The following is an 18934-nucleotide window of genomic DNA, read 5'->3' on the forward strand; positions in this document are numbered from 1 at the left end:
GACGTCACCCGAATCCTTTGTGGAAAACGGGCAGAGTTGGTTCAGACGAGGCGGAAGAAATCCTCTCCGGTATAAAAGACACCTTCACTCGAGAGGCTCTTAACAAGATCCCACCTAGCGCCGAACATAAACATAAACTGGCGGGGTTCCTAGAAAGAGGTGGGGGTCGTGAGAAGGTTTTCGATCAGACCACTAAAGTGGTTGACCAGGGCAGGGAGAGTCAACCTAGCACTTCGTCAGGTGGACACAAGGACACCTTTCGGAGGCAGGGATATACGAGGAGGATACCAGACCAGGTTAGGGGTGGCTTGCCGAGAGGCCCACGCCCATCCAACCGAGGTTTTCCCAGAGATAACCGAGGTGGTGCGAGGGGCATTTACCCTAGACGCAGGTGACCGGGGGTCCCTCACCACGTTCAAAGGGGGACGCCTCCAGCATTTCCAGGAAATCTGGCATGCCAAGGGTGCACCACCACCATTATTAAAAATAATAACGAGAACCCGTATTCCGTTTATAAAGAAACCTCCTCTAATAATGCTTTCCATACAATTCCAGAAGGATTTCCAAACGCGACAATTGCCGGAGATCACTTCACAAATCACGGAACTGAAGAAATCGGGAGTATTGGAAATGGCAGAGCCATCTCCGAGCTTTCTCTCAACCCTGTTCCTAGTAAGGAAGCAAGACGGCAGTCAACGACCCGTTTTCAACCTAAAACGCCTAAACGGTTTCCTACAACCAAGGCCGTTTAAACTGTTCCACCATTTCAAGGTCCCAATATTCCTGCAAAGGGAAGACTGGTTAGTAAAAATAGACCTAAGCCAAGCGTACCTACATGCACCTATAGCTTTACAACATCGCCGATTTCTTCGGCTAGTTTACCAAGGAGAACTCCTTCAATTCACGTGCCTTCCGTTCGGACTGTCGGCCGCACCAAGACTTGTTTGCCTCATTAACAAACTGGATGGCCGAACACCTCCGGGGAAAGGGTATGAGAATCGTTACTTACTTAGACGACTTTCTGATGGCAAATCAGTCCAGAGAGATTCTTCTGTTGCAACTGACATATATGATGGATTTCATGCAGGCACTTACTAGGCTGGATAATCAACAAGAAAAAATCTTGTCTGATTCCATGCCAACAGCGGGAGTTCTTGGGTATCACGTGGGATACTCACAACAATCGGAAATATCTATCAACAGAGAAGTGCACATCACTTCGTCACCATCTGCAATTGCAGATCCAAAAAGGCAGTTGGTCGCTCAGGCAGGCCCAACGCCTCCTCGAGCGACTCAATTTTGCAACCTTCGTCACTCCACAGGGGAGGTAGCATTGCCGACGTCTACAACGTACGAGCGCTCAATTATCAAGGAGCCACCCTCACAACTCAACATCGATTCCACCACAAGCTCGAGAGGACACCGTGTGGTGGATCCGAGCGGTGGGCTCCTCAGGAAAGATTCACAGGGCAACCTACAATCATTTCCTCACCACAGACGCAGCCGATTCAGGCTGGGGAGCGCAGTTAGACGAGTGCCACCTATCAGGTATATGGACAAAACGCCAATCCACGTGGCACTCGAACCGAAAAGAGCTGTATGCAGTACTCTCAGCCATAAAACTCCGGGAGCCAACGCTCAGGGGATCATAATTACTCCTACAAACCGACAACAAAACAGTGGTGGCCTAAATCAACAACGAAGGGGGCACAAAGTCTGCAACCCTACTAAGTCTTTGCCGACAGATCCTGGAAATCGCCAACCAGGCCAGTATAATATCATTGACTGCACAATACCTTCCAGGAAAATACAACTGCGTTGCAGACCATCTTTCACGCAGCAAAATTATTCCAGAATGGCACCTAGTTATGGCGGCTACAGCTCCCCTATTTCAAATATGGGGACTCCCAGACGTAGACCTGTTCGCGTTCAACACAGCCTATGTTGTCGCAACGTATGCCTCACGAAATCCGAACGATGCCCTTGCACTGTTCCACGATCCCTTCAGTCGACAGTGGGACTTCAAACTATCCTGGATATTCTCGCCACCGAATCTAACTCCACAAGTATTGGCACACCTGAACATGGCAAGGGGAAAATATTTACTAGTCTCCCCATGGTGGAAGAAGTGTTTTTGGAGCGCAGACCTACAGCAGAGATCATTGGAACCCCCCTACCTGATCCCGCAATTGGAGTCATTTCTAGTAGATACGGTGACAAACCATCTACCTCCACAAGTCCGGGACCTATCACTCCAGTTATGGATAATTTTGGGTGGGCAGAGTTAGTTTATAGCTGGTCGATAGAGGACAAATCACTTCTCACTTCCGGCTGGCGACCATCCACTTTGAAGACTTATATACCTGCATGAGACAAATGGAAGACATGGTGCATAGACAACACGATAAGCTATAATACCCCCGAGCCGATTGAAGTGGCTAGATTATACAATAAGGAAGGTCTTTCATATAACACTATCCTTGTACATAAGTCAGCCATAGCTACTTTTTGCAAACCAATGATCAGTAAAGACATCAGCAGTAACATAGTAGTGCGTCATATCTTAAAAGCCATATCCACCCGCAAGACTAGACCTACAAAACCACCGATTTGGGATCCAAGAATAATCGTGGACTACCTCAAGAAAACAACACCACTAGTATACAACCTGTATGAAGTTTCACGCAGAACAGCTATACTATTATTACTCGCATCGGGACGACGGGTTTATGACCTTACCCTACTCAGCGTAGCGGATAATGGCCTAGATGATAATGGCGACCATATAATTCTATGGCCAGTGTTTGGTTCCAAGACGGACACATCAAAGCACCGCCAATCTGGATGGAAATTAAGCGCTTCCAGTTGCCAAAACATCGATCCAGTATTTTGGCTACGAAAACTTATCTGCGTTTCCAATGAGAGAAGAGAAGAGGGTGGTAATATTCCGGCATTATTTATCTCGTCACGAGGCCCCTCAAAACAGACGACTCGATCAGTTATTGGAAATTGGGTGAAGTCAGTACTCGCTGATGCAGGGGTACAGGAATCACTAGGCAGTACTCGATTAGCAGTCGCCTCTCTAAATTGGTTAGAGAACTACCCCATAGATGACATCCTGCAGAGAGGTAATTGGCGCCAAGATATGTTGACCTCTTTGTTCAGCCCGGTGCACTGAGCCTAAAAGCAAGGAGATGCCATACCTAATTCTCATGTTAGGTTCATCCACCTTATCTTGCAGGATCTATCTCGCTTTACCAGGTGATAACAAACAGATATCTCAATGGACTTCAGAGTCAATAGCGAATAATGAAAGGAGTTTTACCTACCATTAAAACTCTTATTATTCTTGTTGACTCTGAAGTCCAGAGAACACCTACCTGGTTTCCTTGAGACATATCAATTGAATAACCAAAGACAAAGCACGCTACGATACAAGCGTCAGTCCTGCCAGCCGGTAAAACAAGATAAGCAACCAGAGAGGTGAATAATCGAGAAGAAAAAGGGGTAAAAAGGGGCCAGCACAGAAGAACACAAGGCAAAAAATACGATCAACATCTCAAGGGACTTCAGAGTCAACAAGAATAATAAGAGTTTTAATGGTAAGTAAAACTCCGTTCATTTTCCCCATAACCATTCCGTCGAACCCCTTTTTATTTACCCCAGAGCATAGACAATTAAAAATTGTTATCGAAGTCCTGATGTTTATGGTACACTCAGTACATCAGTGTCGCCATGTCTACTGAAATTTCAGTAGATCTACTGAAATTTTGGCCAGGAAAAAAAGAAGATATGATAGGATTTGTGATGAATAAAAGTCATTTTTACATGATTTTTTAAAAGAAACTTGTGAGATTATGTCAATATACACGCTGTCACCAAACGCAATCGTTGAATTTCATACATGTTTGTCATTCTAACGATATTTTGAAGAAATCTACTGAATTTTGAAAATTTTAGTTGGCAACACTGTAGTACATAGTACCAGTGTTGCCTTGTCTACTGAAATTTCAGTAATTCAAAAGATATTTTTTGCCGATTTCCAAATTTTTGATTTTTTTTCGAAATTCAAGAAATCTACTGATATTTGTGTTTCTCCATAATGGAAAATTAACCGATGATTCTTTTAATAATAAACTTGAAATGATTTACGCATGACCTTTTTTGATGTTATACACTTCTAAATTGACATAAAAAGCATTGTAACTCTACCCAAGAGCGCCATTTTACCCATTAATATCATCATTGTTTACAATAAATTAATATTATTAGTTATTGTTATTCTTATTAGTTTTAAATCATATCTAATATACAACATTTTTCAAAATCTACTGATATTTTATGAAAACTACTGAATTTTTTGTCAAAACTACTGAAATTTTAAATTTTGACTTGGCAACACTGGCTGCAAGTTCACGCACCCATTCTGGCTGTCACATTTCTGTAGCGTGTAAATATTGTCCTCCCATATAACATCGCACATGCGCGTATTATTCATTTCATGTTCAAAATGGACATTAAAATCGAACCAACAGACTTTGAATCGGATATAGGAACATTGTCTAGTGGTACCACAAAGACAATTAACTATTCGCTCAGCCCTGAAGACCATACATTACGATCATACGTCAAGCAGGAATATGACGATGGTTCCGGTTTGCAGGTTATTTTACAACGTTTTTATTAGCTCGTATTCTTGTTTGTCCGCTGGTTGTTTGTCCAGTACATATCTTGCAATCGTTTTTAACTACCTTTTTAACTTCCCGACTAGCTAGACATTTGAAACATTAAGAATATATCAGAACACGATGCCAATGCATTCTTTTAATACTTTTAGCTATCTTTAAGCAGAATTGAATTCATTTTCAGTTAATTCTGTTTTGTATGAAAGGTTATTTCGGAAGAAATCCGTAATCAACTATTATTGGATGCTAAGGGTGTGGTCCTAGCAACTAAATTATTAACTCATTAGTGGCACAGGTGTCCATATGGACACATCAATTTTGTTGATGGTGTGACATGAATTTTTATTTGTTTTAAAAATTGTTTATTTACATTTTTTATGTATCTGTAATATAACAGAGAATGAATAGTGAAAATAAAATTTTCATAACGTTAAGTTTTGAGATAATAGCCGTGTCCATATGGACACGCGTGACACTTATGTTATCAATTTTTATTGTGGATTGTATGGTTTATTAGTAGTATTATTATAAAGTATTATAGTTTTCAATACACATTACTCACAAGCTAATATTGCATTTTCTTCACTGCGTTCTGATTTCAGATGTTTCTTTTTCTTTCAAAAAATCAGTCACAGCGTCGATTTTTTCTATTTTTTTGAATAAAATAATTTAACCCATTAAATCGAATATCTGCTAGACTCATTGATTTTGATGTACATAGTTTTGAATATCCATCCTATCAAGATCCATCAGCGTTCTTATTTTCCACATTTTCCCCGAAAAATTGATATTTTGTGCAGCTAGGTGTAATTGCGTGTAGAATCTCCAGTTGCAGTATAAAATATCAGATTGGTCTATCTATGTTCTTGCATTCCGAGATTTCACTTGTGTATCTGCTTTTAATTGTCTATGATTTAAATTATCGATTGTTCCACCACCATTCTCATCTGTTAAAACCGCAGGATCTGGTCGGTGGTGAGATAAATAATAATATTATATTCGTCGACATTATCATCATCACTACCTTCATAAAGTGCATTCAATGCATTATTTACCAGCATTTCTCTTTCTTCAATCTTATGCTTCAAATACACTCTATGACGATCGGTCATATATATGTCGAAAAACCTGTTTCTTATGTTGGCGTCCTGTGTCATAGGGTGTCACAGAGTGTAAATACGATGTCATAGCTGTCATACAATATGTATGTATAAATGTCGGAATGGCATAGATTTGATCATAGACACTAAAACGCTCTTAGCATATATGTGCCCGATCGTCATATAGTCTATTTGAACCTTAAGACATATCCCAGAAACTAAATAATTTGACAAAATGAGAATAATAAATTTATAAAAAATATAGTGATAACACTGATAACAAATCATAATTTAAATTTGTAGTGTTAAGTGGCACGCGTGTCCATATGGACACTCATTAATTCATTGTGCAATAACACCACATGAACAAAAATAATTCCATTTCGTAATTACATATCATGAAAGTGAACACGTTTATAATGCATTCAATGACAGAAATATTATTCTTTGAAACAATATAATCAGAAAACCACGGTTAACTTTAACATAAGTCCATCATTTTTTGATTATAAAATGAATGGCCACTTTGACACTTGATATTAACTTTATTATGTCAGCTAGATCATTCAAATGACGAACAATTGAAGCAGTGTACTTATTTCAACTGACTAACGTTTATAAACAAAATTATTATTTTAAAATAACAATTAGGCAAAGTAAACTGTACTACAATAATTGCGTGTCCATATGGACACGGGTGACACTAACGTGAGCATTTGAGTCTGGCACTAAAGAGTTAATATATACGTGAGTTACTATGGAAATCAAAATTACGTTTCAGTATTCTATATTTGTTTGTTTTTTATTTACTTCATATCAAGTACAAGTTTGAGCATAATAATTCAACAGAAAATTTAAAAACGTTGTATATAAAAAGTTCTTTTTATCTTGTAATTATTTGGTGTTACATCCATCTATATCTATATATATATAATACATCGGTACAGTTCGATTATGAGGAATACAGCGGAAAACACATTTTGAAAATACCCGATATACTGGATTATTTGTTAGTTTGCATTATTTTAGGTTAGATTTGATTAGGTTAAACTAACAAATAATTCAGTATTTATATCGGCTATTTTCAAAATGTTTTTTCCGCTGTATTCCTCATAACCGAACAGTACCAATACATCTATATTCATTTCCACTTATGTATATTAATTAGTATGTATATCGAATTTCACTAAGGTGTGGTTCAATGACATTTGATTTCTTTCGCTGCGCTCATAGAAACGTTCCTACTAACTGAACTCGTGCATTGCCCACTTTCAGTTCGGGCAAACCCTATATAGGTAATAATATTATCTCATTCGCTGGAAATCACTCCATACTATTTAGTCAACACCTCATTGGCTGCGTATCATTTAATAATTATTATACACCGACCAATAAATGGCTCTTAGGAACTATTAGAAAATGTGTAGGTATGCATCAAATCTACCTATGCGAATTTAGCTAAAGTCCTATCCTATATGGTAGGTACCTAAATGAATGGTTAAATATTTTGGCACATGCTTATACTTACTAAACAATTTTATTATTAGGGATAGTTAAGAGCATACTTCAGTGAAACAGGATATAAACTTCAACTATAGGTGCGACGAAATTTTTGAAGAGACAATCGGAGAGCGAAAGTTGAGGTGTGAACACGTCAATTTGTTTCGTGATAGCGAAGGGGGTATTTATTCTCAAATCGTATAAAGATGACTAAGAAACGTTACCCATTTACTTGAAAAAGAAAACATGTCAATGAATATATTATTATTGTTACTAATAGAACAATAAACAGAAACTTAAATGGCCGCCTGTTGGATTTATGTGACAAATTATATTTCGTTCGGCACGCGTCATTTACACAATCCGCTTATCGCTTAGCCACGATCTTTTTAGACCATGCCTCAACTGAGGTTTAGCCTTAAATGATTTCAAATAAATCAATTAAATGATTTCATATATTAAGTATCGTTTGGTTATGCAGGGTTTAAGCGAATTATAAAAACCATATGCAATTGGTATTCTAAATTCAATGAAAATACATAGATATGACTGACAAAGTGTGCATTATTTTTGTTGGATCTTCACAGCCTACCTCTACTATTAGGGTTTGGATTAGGCGGGGTTTACTTTAGTTTGAAAAATTAACCAGTACCATATCTAATTTGTAGTATTCATTGAAACCAATGAAATATGACTAACAAATTGGATTGTTCACTATCTATTTATGTCGAATCTCTGCAGCCTAGCTCCACCCTTTGCCACTTTCTGACAATAATACTGTTCGTATAGTTGTAGCTATATATATTGTTTTGTTTTTAGATTGAGATTAAACCTGAAATAAATGAAACATCTGAAGACGATCTCTTATGTAGACAAACACACAATAAAAACTACCATACTACGTTCCCGAACCAAAATGATTCAAAGGTAAATATGAAAAGCTGTATTAAAACTTATTATTAACGGCCCACATGCTCAGCGTAGGTCAAAATGGTGCTTTTATGGCCGTATTTTGTAGCTTAGCCACTGGGAAATGCCAATAGAAATGGCGTATTTCAAAAAAATACTACCTTATTCTTAGGTCAATAATTATTATAAAGCAATCATTATTCGTAGGATGTTTATCAAATTTGAATGGTCAAAGACATAGCTTATAATTAGTGTATTTAGGATTATCTTCAAATGTGTTAATCGTGCCAATTTTTTGATTAATAAAATGCCTAATTCGGAATCACAAAGATTATAAAATATATTTTTTTATCGTAAATATGTCACTATATAATGTTAACATTAATTTACTAAATGCGTTTAAAAAGTAATAAATCTAAAAATCCTTACACCACTGTTGTACATGGTTGTACTGAAATATGACTATATTCTAAAACATTAGAGCGAGAGGATGAAAAGACTACTATTTTATGTAATAAAACTCATCAAATGTTTAAAATAAATATAAAGGATAATAAGGCTTCAAAATTATATAAATAGATCATCTACAACGTTTAAGGACTGTCCAGGGTTATGCTCTTAAAATACCATAAAAGCTCCATATTGACCTACGCTGAGCATGTGGGCCCTTAAAGGTGATTTTATTTCTATGATATAAATTTAGACGTATTGTTATAATAGGTTTCAGGTATCATTTTTAAAATAAAAAAATAACAGCCATCACACTTAAATTGGATATTTTTTGTTTTAATTTTAGGTCGACATCAAAATTGAAATGGATACAAAACCCGATGTCGATTTATTACGGAGACAACTTGACAACGAAAAAATCACCCATTCGCCCATGAGTCAAAGTGATTCACATGTAAGTTAAACAGCGCTCGAAATGGAAAAGTTCAACAATTTTTTGAAGATATTTACATAGTTATCAAATTGTATGTGTATTTTATTAAAATAAGCGTGTTAGATTTTCTATTATATGGCCTATCTTGCTCAGAAGGTCAACTTATTTTTTCCACGAGATGGAGTGATAATTTTACCAATTCCACGAACCGGAAAGGCGGTCCGGTTTCGAGCCCTGAAGTTAAAATATTGTAGACACACTTAGCAACACCTATATGTCGGATATGATAAATAAATTACTTACTTATTCGAGCTGGTGCTATAGACCATTCAGATGTATTTCCGACAACAGTCATCTACGAATCTCTATCCCGATCTTTCTCTCTCTCCAGTCGGCTACACTCAGCTACTCTGCATCCTTTTTGACGTTATCCACCATCTCCGAAGTACAGGGGATCCTTCATATTATCCATCGCACCCAATGACATTAATATGGACGAAGCATCTGGAAAAAAAATGACACTCACTTTTTTGTCGGGTCTGCCGAATGCCATAATCTGTTCTAACGCCATTACAATAAAGGTGATATTGCTATAAATTCTCGATACTTTTTGTCGGGTCTGCCGAATGGTTCGATTCGAACGGGTTCGCTCAAATGAACATTGACACTAGAAACCAGTGGCGAAGGGTGGAGGTAGGCTGTTAAGATCCGTCATAAACAGTGCACATTAAACTTTTTCAGACATACATATTTGTTTTCATTGAAATAAGACTACATTTTACAGATAGTGTTGGTTAGTTTTTAAAATTTAATAAACCCTGAGAAACCAAGCCATAATAGATAATAGTCAAAAAATACATGTCTATCTATAAAATATCTAACATTATACAATTAAATCATACATAACTTTCAATATGTTATATTATATAGAATAATATTTTTTATTTATTATAGTTTGGTTTAGCCAGGGCTTAATGAATTTAAAAAAATAACCAACAATATGTGTAATATGTATTTTTAATCCAACGAAAACAAATAACTATGAAAGAAAAAGTGTGCACAATTTAGTCGTATTGCCCAAATTAGACCAAAACTATTATGGTTTCATTTAGGCATGGTTTAATTGATTTTTAAAAACTAACTAACACCGTCTGTAAATTGTAGTCTTAGTTCAATAAAAACAAATACATATGACTAAAAAAGTTTAGTGTGAACTATTTATAGCGAATCTTAACAGCCTACCTCCACCCTTCGCCACTGCTAGAAACATTATTCTAACGTCATTACAATAAAGGTGATATTGCTATAAATTCCCGATGCGTGATATCGCATAATGGAAATTGCTTGACGTCTACCTATATATGTGCGAATATCGCTATGCGCGAATTTACTTGCTAGCTACTGTATTGAGTGCGTTGTCCATTAATAATGTCATTGATCGCACCTATCACCGTGATCGGTCTATCTAGGTCTTTGCCTCTTCAAGACATTGACTATATTTGACTTACTTTTCATAGAATTATCAATTCGAATATTTGGAAAGCTTTGTATTGTTTCTCCGTTAGGCTGCAGGTTTCACACCCTAGAGAGCGATTGGTTTCAAGTTGTTTACCCGGAATTTTGTCTTTGTGGACATAAGCTTGGACCTAAATAGGTAGACTCTTCAGTGTGAAAACTGCTGCATTTCCTCTCTTCAGCCTGTTGGCGAGTTCGAGATTCATATCGTTCTTTTGGGAGATGTTTGGAAATCTTAGTGATAATATAAACGTGACATATAAAATTATCATTATCATCATCAGGGGCGCGACAACCCGGTGTGGGTCCTGGCCTTCTCCAACAGCTCCCTCCACCTGTCCCTATCCAGTGTGGCCGCTTTCCAATTCGGTGCCCCCAGAATACGGCAGTCACTGGCAGCTCCATACAACCAGCAAATCTTTGACCTGTCTATTCATCTACGCTCTTTTGGATTGCTGGACATCACTCTCTTTGCTGGTTCATTGTCATTCATACGGTGCACATGACCTAGCCATCGCAGTCTCCCAATCTTAATTGATTGAATTGCGCTGCAGTATTCGTACAACCCGTAGAGCTCAGCATTATATCTTTTCCTCCAATTGGTACCGTCCTTGATCGGTCCATATATACGGTGGATAATTTTTCTCTCAAAGATGTTCAGGGCTCGTTCATTTCGCAGAGTTAATGTCCAGGTTTCCAATGCGTAGGTGAGCACTGGCTTTACAAGTGTCTTGTAAAGAGTGCTTTTAGTTCGGCGAGATAGTATGCGGGACTTAAAATGTCTTAACAGGCCAAAGTAGCATTTATTCGCAGACATGATTCTCTTGTTGATTTCTTCTATAATATCATTATATCGAGTTACAAGAGATCCAAGGTATATGAAACTGCCGACTGTATCAAACTTGTATGCACCAATATCTAACTTTGTTGCGACTTTTGGTGCCAAAGTAGCATTTATTCGCAGACATGTTTCTCTTATATAAAATTATACTCTGTATTTTTTTAAATTGACTTGCTGATTCACAAATTTGTTCAGCACCATTGAATTCTGGACAGCACATTCTGTCTGAGGCGTTTCAGCCTTAATATGGACAGTTTTTGACCATGGTAGGTAGTTGTAAATATTGACCTGCTCGAGTTGAGTTCCTTTGATTTGATCACTTTTACTTCTTTACTTCAGTATTCATTGAATTACGAATTTTATCACTGAAATATTAATTGTTGTGTTGCAATTTCAGATGGAAGTAAAATCTGAGAATCCACAATTCCATTCGGCCTATGGAAGCTGTCACTCATTTAGAGAGCTTGGCGAATCGTCAACATCCGCTAATGATACACAAGTAAGTATATCATGTAACAATTAGATTTATAAACCAAACACTATGTAAAACCCCTTTCTCGGTACCATGGCCCCCACATCCTGAAGAGGGCCCCCATGCTAGGATGGTTGGTGTCCTATATATCGCTGAGGGTAAAGGTAGTGTGACGCGCTGCAGTATTGTTTACCAAAATGGCGGTAAAATTAAGGTGTCTTTTTAGCGTTTTTTTGTATTTTTAATAGATATGAACTTACAGTAAAAACGAAACAATAATTCAGTCAGTCGATAGTGTGCGTGCGTATCGGGAGCCGTGATAAATGCCTGGCAGTCGATGACTGCGTATTCATACGTAGATACATTACGTACGTACATTATACAATCGACGGACCGCATCATTGTTTCTTTTTAACTAAAATTATTATTAATTTATTGTATTATTGTATTTATCTCATTTATGGGGTCGACTCGCCTCACCGGGCTCTTCCTGAACCCGGGCCCCCAGGCTAGAGCCCTGTCAGCCCCCCCCCTTGTGGGGGCCATTCTCGATACATTCGGGCATATTTTTTGGTTTGAATGTGCAAAACCGGTGGAAAATGAAGTGATCAAAAATATAGACATAGGTAGCTTATGTTAGTGATTCCAAATCCTTATTACGCCACGGAACACTAGAATACGTATTATCACAGGTATTTCACGCAAATCACTTGATTTATTTTTTAATTTATATTGATATTAAAACTTCGAAAATAAACATAATTTAAAATCCTGGAAATATAGAATATAACTAACAAACCAGTTGTACTTTCTTTGACAGAATTTGAAACTGCAGCCGTTGTATTTATATATTGCAATATGAATTCTTAAGTACGCTCACTTTATCCGAGCGGTAACTATAGTGTCGTGGGTCCCGGGCTTGAATCCCAGCTCTAGCAAATTCATATGTTTTCGATGTATCGTTGGATCAAGAGTATGGACCTATTAAGTTGGTCACTGTAGCCAAAATATTATATTTATTGTTAAAAAACAAAAATCTATTATAATATTAGTACTATCGACCGAAGGTACTTGATGGAATTTGAATTTAAATTCTAATGGATTCAAGCTCTGTACTATTCTATTTAAGTCGTTTTTTGCGACCCGGGTTTCGCCTGTCGGCATCTTCAATACAATAATATAGGTAATGGAGTTTTAACCTACTTTATTGTATTGATTTAATATATAAGGTAGAGTTAAGAGTGTTCGTTGTCAGTGTGTGTTTGCCTTTTGTGAGTATACACGACGCATGAAGATGCCGAAAGGCGAAACCCGGGTCGCAAAAAACGAGTTAAATGTAATAGTACAGATCTTGAATCGATTAGAATTTAAAAATCTATTAATAATCCACTTTCTGTGCACGCCCAAATTAGGATCAAAAATGGTGATGTATTGTATATTTAGTAGGTATATAGTGATACCAAGAAGAATTTATGGACTCACATGTAGACTGGCAGCATTCTTCGTCAGCGTCATTTCGGTTAGGGGTATGTGGACATCGCGGGGTATAATTATAGATAACACATATTATTTTGATTTAACAGCGTGCGCAGGCTGGATTTATTTACACTAAATTATACAAGCATTGGTAGCGTTACATTATTGGTTACATTGTAGGTTACAACAGAGAATACACATTATCATTACGGGCCATTATCGTAACACCTTTAATTTATTCGACGCCGACACTGGGGCGAATTGATATATTTAGGCACATTGCGGGGAATTAACACCGAAACACTTTATCGGACACGCGATTCGTTTTAAGGGTGGTTATATGAATTATTATTAACACAATAACGGGAAAAGGGATGTCACTTTTTCTAAGATATGATAACTTTTGATTGATTATTTTTAACGCGAGGATCCTAACTGAAACACGTCTTACGGGTGTCCGCCGCACCGCGGGCGGACGGGGGAATGTTTTTGTCAGCTTCACTGCTAAATCGGAACTGATGCTGACTTTCAAAAAAATATCTAAAAAATGTTAGTGGCGAGGGGTACTTTCACGCCCTGAAGGCGCGATATCCGAGGGGTGCGGGCGGGTTGTTTGTCGCAGCTTTGAACTGTAAATTTTGGGTGCGAATTGGCCCTTCTTAGAAGTCGTCGGTGAAGCGGAAACGCCATCTCGCACGGCAGAGAATTCAAATCTTTGGCCGGGGCCCTCCTGGCTTTGATTAAATTGTGGATTTGGAATTTGAAACTGTCGGGCACCAGGGTCTTCCCTTTTCTTTTGTCTGGTAACAATAGGCTGTCGCCATTTCTTTTTTCTTTTATACACATCTAGGAAATAAGGAATTTATAAATTCGTTTGTTTTAAACGTTTAACTGTCAATTGTTTACATTTGTATCTAATTATTTTACAGATTTATACTCAGCAACGTTTCTCAGAATATACTTTGGAAAATACAACAGAAACACTCAGTGATGGCATTAAATATCCAGGGATTTCCGTAAACAAACAAGACTTCAAACTAGACGTCAGTACCAAAATAGTTCATACTGAAACAATTGTCAATAAATTGAATACAAAAACCTCCGATGAAAGTTATCATATATGTGACATATGTTCGCATATCTGTGATACTTCGAGCAAATTAAAAATACATAAATTAATGGTACACGAAAATAAAAAACCATTTGAATGTGACGTATGCTCATATGTATGCCGGAAAAAAAGTCATCTTGTAATACACAAAAGGAGTCACACGGGTGAAAAGCCATATGCGTGTAATCTGTGCTCATATACATGTTCCCTGCTAGGGTCTCTGAGACAACATAAGATTACCCATACAGGCGAAAAGCCATACGAATGTGATATATGTTCATATCGATGCTCGCGCATTGATAGTCTCAAAGAGCATAAAATGATTCATACAGGCGAAAAGCGATTCGAGTGTGATGTGTGTTTATATAAATGCAGAAGCCTCGGCAATCTTAATGCACATAAAATGATTCACACTGGAGAAAAGCCGCATAAATGCGATGTTTGTAGTTATTCATGCAAAACCGCCCACATCTTAAAAACGCATAAAATGATTCACACGGGTGAAAAACCATATAAATGCGATTATTGTGACTTTTCATGTAGAGTCCCTAACAACCTAAAGACACATACAATGACACACACAGGTGAAAAGCCATATGAATGTGATATTTGCTCGTATAAATCCGCGGATCACACTAGTCTCAAAAGACACAAAACAACCCATACTGGTGAAAAACCGTATAAGTGCGATGTGTGTAATTTTTCATCCAGAAACTCACAACAGTTAAAAACACATAAAATGAACCATGCAGGTGAGAAGCCATATGAATGTGATGTATGCTCATATAAATCATCGGACAACAAGAATCTAAAAAGACATAAAAAGGTTCATACCGGAGGGGAAAAATTATTTAAGTGTGATGTATGCCCATTTATATCCTCACGCATTGGCAGATTCAATGCACATAAAATAATCCATACTGGTTAATAACCCATATTATGTAGTAGTATTTTATACAAAAGTTCTTCGGAATAATCAGCCATTAAATCTGAGTTGACAACGTAATAAAGATATCATCGTCTTATTGCAACGTTTTTATTAGGTCGTATTCTTATTTATCCGGTGGTTGCTTATTCAGTACAAATCTTGCAATCAATTTTGAACTAACTTCCCGACTAGCTAGACATTTGAAACTTTTATAATATATCAGAACACGATGCCAATACATTTTTAATACTTTTAGCTATCTTTAAGTGGAATTGAATTTATTTTCAGTTAAGTCATTTCGGAAGAAATCCGTAATCCAATCCACTTTTATTGGTTGCTAGGGGCCTGGGGTCCTAGCAACTAAATTATTAATATATACGTGCGTTACTATGGAAATCAATATGAAATGTCAAAATGACATTTCAATATTATTTCTATCAAGTACAATTTTTTTTGATCGTTTAAGCTAGTCAAATCAAGTTTATATGATTCAACAGAAAATTTAAAAACATTTTACTTAAAAAGTTCTTTTTATTGAACATTATATAATTTAGAAAAACACTGAGAGAGTATATCACAACCAATAGAAAAAACTTTTTTGAAAAAAGTAAGCCAACCGGTCGGGAATCGAACCCGGCATCTCCAACGGGTAAACGCCCCAAACTCATCGCATTCAGCCATTATGCTACGGAAGACATACTAATAACGACAAATATTTAAGCTATTGGGTATTAAATACCTACCACTCAGCGCTCTTCGAAATCATGTTACTTCGGCAATCGATTTTTGTTTATTAAATCAAAGTAGGTAGTTATTTTACTATTACAACGATTACTAACCGACGTCTAGGAATTTCAATGTCATTGTCAATACAACGCAAATGGCATACTTAAACTTGCTTCGTCTTCAATAATTATTTATGTATGCTACGTAGATATGATATGATATGATATGATGTTATTATATGCGACATTAATTTTGTCATAGGAAATAAAATATCATAATGCCAAATAATTTCAATCAATGTACCTATTTAGTTTGTTAAAGAATGGCACACGACTTCGATTTTTATATAAATATTTATTTTTCTTAGGATATTTTTTAATATGCATCATTGTAGTGTTTTTAAAATGACGTATAAAATGAGCCCTCAAGAAGTGAAGTAGGCCAAGTGACAAAATGGTGAAACTTTCTTATTGAAGGTTTTAGTTTAATGAACATTTTACATATTTTTTTTGTATAGAGCTGTATTATTTTTTTATATTAAATGGAAGTTTATTACATAAACAAATGGAAAAAAGTATTTATGGATAATATTGATTGTAATTCACCTTTACTTATTATTAATTATTAATGTCACTTGGCTCACTTTAGCCTATATTGTCGAGTTCACCTCTACATACTAATAGTACTTGGCTCACTTTTTGATAAGTTAGTCATGTCAGTCATGTGCACCATTACGTAGGAAACTTGCATTATTGCATAGAAGTGAACACAGCTGACAAGCATGTTACCATAGCAACATGCGTGTTAGCCGTGTTAGCTTCTATAGGATAACAACGCGGTAACCAGTTGGTGAGAACGGTGAAGTGAGCTAATGACTTGGCTTACTTCACCATTTGACAATATAATACAATGAATATTTTTATTTTAACAATAAAACACTATTTCAGTATGTATTTACTTAGCTCACTTCACTTTTATGATAATTTATGACAAGTAGAATACCATAACACACCTAAATCATTTTTTTCAAAAATGTCGGTTGGTTTACTCGACTTTTCCTTGGCTCAAATTATATGTATAATTACTTATATTATATTTTATTCTAAAGAATCAGTTAAATTTAAAAAAATACATTGAATTATTATCTCACGGGATGATCCCATCCAATTGAGGCTAAAAGAAATATAGGACCACATTACGAATTCAAAATTAAATTAAAAATGTAAATGAAATAGTACATGTTATTCTTCGTCTGGACCTCTTGACTAAGGATCTTGATCCGGATGATTTGGTCCAGCCTCTGTAGGGGTTAGCCCCACTTATATTGACATTGTTTACGACACGCAGGATCTGTGGCCACTAAAAGACCCTACAAGGTACTCATCAAATGGTGCAACGTGCAACTATCTGGTGCATCCAATATTAATGCTTTAACATTACGATGTGACATCTCTAAAAGACAAGACAGCGCGAACGACACAGCCAGACACTAACTTTCTTAATAATTATGTCCGTTAAGCCATGTGTATTCATTCAATGACCATATTATGTAGATACGACAGCTCGCATTAACTGGTACCCAGGTGAATATCCTTAGTAATACCTACTTGCAGGTCAGGTCGTCATATTTTACGTCATATTGCCAATTGGGAGGGCAATAACCATGTTTAATGAAATCGCTTCGGATATTGATATATTCCACTTACGTGAAGGTGAACTTAGGTGGATGTTTTATAAGTTTTTAAGATAGGGTCTATCAAAGTACACTCTGTGTGCTTCCATCTAATTTACTTTATTTCTTTTCTTATTGTATTTCTTATTTTATTACTTATTGTATTATTAACTCACACTTCTCTGTATTTTTATTTTTAAAAATTATTAACACTTATTTTCCGTCATGTCGTGAACGCTTTGAATTTATAATTTGTTATGTTCATTATATGTAAAATAAGTAAATTTGATTTGATTTGATATAAATTAATTCAAACTGGAAACAAATTATAGGTACATGTTTTGTTGTATTATTAAGTAAAGTTTATGTGGCTGAAACACTTGAAAAAACATGCATTACAATAATATGTATGTTTGATTTATAATAGAATCGTGAATGTTATAATATGTTGATCCACACAACAATTTTATTCACAAAATAGACATATTATTATTAGTATTAGGATGTAAATTGACCGCTTTTCTGAATAAAGGATTAATTTACTATAAAAATATATTGATTAGTCGTTACCCCTTTTAATACTAATTGAATATCTGCAGGGCTATTAATTCTAACTAGGTAGGTAACACGTTTCAGTTATATTTCTTGATCAAAAATAACACGAATATCACCCGGGAAAATTCCGTATACAGGGCAATAATTATTAGCACACCTATTTCGCCCTAATTAATTCTAATGCGACGCATTTGGAATTCAGAAGTTATATTTGACATAATAAATGAGGGACTTAGTATCATAACTCCATCAATGTGTGTTTTTGGCAAATCAAAAAAAAACTGTTTTCATGCTACAGTTAAGAATAAACAGTTTGATTATAGTTTTATTAGATGGTGGATCGCAAAAGAATTTGCCTGTAGTAAATACAGATGTTTGTCAAACATTCAAGATATCTTCAATTTAAACTTGGAGATTCTTAGTTTTGGTGTGAGTCTATGGAGATTATTAGTTTAGAAATTACGCCATAAGGATATTATGAGTTACATTTTATTAATTAAATAGGTACTTATATTATAATATAAATATAATTCTATTTTATGTATTAACTAAGTATATTAA

At 36.1% G+C, this 18934-nt stretch overlaps 1 long non-coding RNA gene across 1 annotated transcript; it reads left to right on the forward strand.

Moving 5' to 3' along the window:
- The first annotated feature begins 4422 nt into the window (after positions 1-4422).
- LOC147076696 (uncharacterized) lies at positions 4423-15516 on the forward strand. The gene is made up of 5 exons (XR_015069817.1): positions 4423-4663; positions 8105-8212; positions 8991-9098; positions 11831-11932; positions 14311-15516. It is a non-coding gene; the product is annotated as an uncharacterized LOC147076696 (long non-coding RNA).
- Positions 15517-18934: the final 3418 nt, after the last annotated feature.

This window comes from Rhyacophila brunnea, unplaced genomic scaffold (genome assembly GCF_057557595.1).
Source record: "Rhyacophila brunnea isolate RB1 unplaced genomic scaffold, BYU_Rbru_1.0 scaffold_13, whole genome shotgun sequence".
Taxonomy (NCBI): Eukaryota; Metazoa; Arthropoda; class Insecta; order Trichoptera; family Rhyacophilidae; genus Rhyacophila; species Rhyacophila brunnea.